Genomic DNA, 4,499 nt, shown 5'->3' with positions numbered 1-4,499 from the left:
CTCCTCCATTGATGGCAGCTTACAAACACCGTGTTCCTGTTTTTATCTGGAATTACTCAACTGTAAAAGGCACCTTCTGGCCTACTGTGACACCAGGGAGTGTGGCAATCTTCATTTTTGTGTTTATTCCGCAAACATGTGTTGAGCAACTGCCGCCTGCCACCCCTACGGTTTTCTAAAGCTGTCTGTCCACAAAGGGAGGCTGTGAAAGTCAGGGATGGTTCTCACTAGGAAAGGTCACCGATGAATGAGCTACTGCCGCCTGGAGGTCAACAGCTCAGCCGGCTGGGGTGGGACTCCAGCTCCACTCTATTAGCTCTGAGCAAGTAAGTTATTAATTAGCCTCTGTTTCCCTTTCAAAGGGGAAGGGGGGCAAACCGCCTCACTGCTGTATTGGCAGTATCTTCTTGGCATCAGATCCTGGCTCTGCCATTTACTATGTGACCTCTGGGTGAGTAATTTGACTTTTTGGGGGTCTCATTGTTTTTATCTCTAAGCTGGAGATAATGCTAGTGCCTATTTCAAAGGGCCTTAGGGAGGATAAAGTGAGTTCATATGTCTAAAGCCCTTAGTGCAGCACACGGTGCATTGGAAATGTTCTGGAAGTGTTTGTGATTACATCATTTGCACTTGAATGCTCTGTATACCTATTTTGCCTTCTAAATGCTCTTTCATAAAAAAAAAAAAAGTTCTTTCATCTTGAGACATGGCTATCTCTAATCCAGTTAAGCATCTTTAATACAGTTAACCGCTCCCTGCACCCAATTCGTTACCAGTAGGTTAAAGTACCCTGAAAAGCGTGAAAAAGGAATCAAAGAAATGTTGGCACTGTTTTAACTAAGCAGCATTTTAGTAGTAAGCCAGTTTCTGGACATGTGGTTAATTGCAATGGGAAGATCTTGACATGTGTTTCCACTAAAACTCACTTGTGTTGGGAATAGAGACACAGTTGTTCACAGAAAACACCAACACTCAGAATCTCTCTTTTCCTGACAGCTTCCTAGGAAGTGTACAAAAAAGAGCTACCCCTCCTTGAGACTTACTGAACTTATACCTCAGTCATCCATATTCTGACCACACCCTGGAATTTGTCTCCACCTGAATTTTGTTTTAATTATTATTATAGATTTTATTTAAATTCAATTTGCCAACATATAGTGTAACACCCAGTGCTCATCCCATCAAGTGCCCTCCTTAGTGCCTGTCACCCAGTTACCCCATCCCCCTGCCCTACCCTCCTCCCCTTCTGCAGCCCTATGTTTGTTTCCCAGAGTTAGGAGTCTCTCATGGTTTGTCTCCCTCTCTAATGTTTCCCCTCAGTTCCCCTCCTCTCCCTTATTATCCCTTTCACTATTTCTCATATTTCACATATGAGTGAAACCATATGATGATTGTCCTTCTCTGATTGACTTATTTCACTCAGCATCATACCCTCTAGTTCCATCCACATTGAAGCAAATGGTAGATATTTGTCCTTTCTAGTGGTTGAGTAATATTCCACTGTATGTATAGATCACATCTTCTTTATCCATTAATCTGTCGAAGGGCATCGTGGCTCCTTCCACAGTTTGGCTATTGTGGACATTGCTGCTATGAACACTGGGGTGCAGGTGTTCCGGTGTTTCACTATCTTTGGGGTAAATCCCCAGTAGTGCAATTGCCAGGTTGTAAGGTTTATTTTTAACTTCCTGAGGAACCTCCACGCCATTTTCCAGAGTGGCTGCACCAGCTTGCATTCCCACCAACAGTGCATGAAGGTTTCTTTGCATCCTCACCAACATTTATTTCCTGTCTTGTTAATTTTAGCCATTCTCACTGGTGTGAGATGCTTTCTCATTGGCTACCACCTGAATTTGATGCACATAAGAAATCTTAAATTCCAGTACCCCTCCTTATGACTACGACCGTCTAGCCTTGCAGTTCTCCCCTTACTTGAGTCATTTTTGCCCTTGGACTTGACCTCTGGTTGGCTCCTCCTTTCCTCCATTTCCCACCAGCTTCCTCACTTTCTTTCCTAGGAAGCTGGTGTCCTAGCTGCTTACCTGGGCCACTCTTTTTTCCAGCACTTTGCAATCCTTTTATAACCCTAAACCTATGCTTGCACAGAGTAAAACTCCACCTCTGGGTCATCACAATAAACTTCTGTGTTCACCCTGGTGGAAGGCTACAGAAAGTTCTGTGATGGTGCGCCTCATGGTGATATCCTTTTACTTGCCCCTCTCTGCTCAGCAAGTTTCTAAAATATTCACCCCAATTAACATCCACTCACTCTAATTTTCAAAGGAGGATCTTACCTCTTACATCTCTGAGAAAACCAAGGCCCTTAGATGTGAAGCACCTAAACTTTCTACCCTTCTCCATTCACTCAACTAACAGATATTTCTTGAACACCTGTTGTATCCCAAGCATGATGCTATGCTAGGTGCTGGGAATGAAATAGGATACATTCTCTGCCTTCCTGGTGCTACTTTCTGGTAATGGATGCACTTACACAGAAGACTAATAAGAAGTCCAAATATCCACTGTGCTGTGAGAAAACCAAACTACTAGGGTGCTCAGTCTCTCGGCTGAGCCCAGCTTTTGTGTAATCTCAGGCCAGACATCAGACATGTGAGGGAAGAAACCTCCAGATGATACCACCTCCCAGCAATGTGAGCTTGGAGATTCCAAGTTCATGCTCTAAACACTGTGGAGCAGAGCCAGCCACTTTCACTGTCCAAATTTAGGATCCAAAGATCCCATAAGTCTATACCTTTATATCCATTTGGAACACACTTCCAACTTCCTTTGCTTAGCCAGATCTCTTATCTCGTAAGACTCTGTGTAGGCCTTCTCTTCCCCAGGGGGCATTCCCTAAACCCTTTGGTTGAGTTAAGTGGCCCTTCCCCAGGTTGCTTTAGCGTATTTCTTCTTCAGCCACATTTAGAAATTACTTATCTTTGTTCACCCAGAAATTATGTGTATATCCTGGCCTGGCATAAACATATTCAACATATACTTATTAGTTGCAGTTTATAAACATGGACTCCACTGAGCTGGCCCCAGGTAAACCTGTGCTGATGTGTGTCTCTAGTGCCCTCTACTTTCTTCATAGCATCCTTCGCTGCCTGGGCCCCAGTTCCAGGCTCCTTCATCCGTGATCACTGAAATGTGACATTAGCCTGAAGTGTGGGGAAAGCTTATGGGGCAGGAGTAGCCCTCAAAAGCATCTTTTGGGTCCGTGGATTTGCTTCAGTCTAATCACTTAGAACCTGATTATATACCAGGGATGTGAGCTGAACTCTCTCCTGTGGTCTTCCTGCCATGAAAGACAAGTAAGAGTCAAGCCTTGAGAAGTAGAATCACTGTGGTGTAGATGTGTCCAGAAAGATAGAAGACTGCAAAGGAGAAGCTCAGGATTATATTGACAGACAAGAACTGGTTTCTTTGATACCTATTCAGAGTGTTTGCTTCTATTTTAAGATTTCTGTCACTGCATCAGCATTCGTTTTGTGTATTTAATGACGGCCCTTCCCATATTTATACTCTAAGACACCATTCCTCTTGCTAAAGTTTATTAGCCAGGGGTGAACCCAAGCTGGGTCAGTCTTCCCTCTGAGAATTTGGAATTGAAACCATATAATGGAGGTGGGTGGGAGAATGGGGTGACTGGGTGACGGGCACTGAGGGGAGCACTTGACGGGATGAGCACTGGGTGCTATATGTTGGCAAATCAAACTCCAAAAAAAATTTATATATAATAAAATAATAAAAAGAATTTGGAATTGAGACAATCTTCCCATGTGATAAGAACCATTTACAGTAGCAAAGCTGGAGGGTAGCCAGACTCTATGGTGTGGAGTAGGGTAGCAGAAATGAGAGACAAGAGAGAGTATTGCTTGCTTGACAATTGACAATTCTGGGTTTCAGTCCTCTTCTGCGTGTCCATGGGTTTTGACAACCAACCCCCCCCCACCCCCATTAGGTGTCCTTAAAACAATCCTCCTCTTCCTTTTCTGACTTCTAATCCTTTGGGTTTTGTCACTTACAATCAAGAATCCTTAATACAACTGTGTTTCCCAGAGTCGCCCTGGGGTACTATGCTCTTGGGATGCTTTGTTACTCTCTTATTTGGTTCAAGTTGTTCTATTGTTTCCAGTATGTATTATATGTGTGCATAATAGATATTATAATTGTATCATTTCCTTCTGTGCACTGTATGCTTTATGTGGGTGAAGGATATTTGATGACCAGTAAGGAGATGAATCAGGTTGAACAGACAAGAGAGTATTCCCCGTAGAGTTTATACATTTTGGAAAGTGCGTTTATACTACACCTGCTGTGTGGCTGGGTGAGCAAATCCAACTGAGTGCTCATGTTGTTTAAAAAGCAAAACTCTAATCATCTTGCATTTTTGGCACACAGTAGATTCAAGTGAAAGAACTTAAAAATCCCAGGTAAATAATATGCTGACACTCTTGTGATTGTGCTGGGAAAATAAATATGTAACTAACGAGAAA

This window comes from Vulpes lagopus, chromosome 23 (genome assembly GCF_018345385.1).
Source record: "Vulpes lagopus strain Blue_001 chromosome 23, ASM1834538v1, whole genome shotgun sequence".
NCBI lineage: Eukaryota > Metazoa > Chordata > Mammalia > Carnivora > Canidae > Vulpes > Vulpes lagopus.
The sequence above is the reverse complement of the archived record's forward strand: the minus strand, read 5'-3'. Positions refer to the sequence as shown.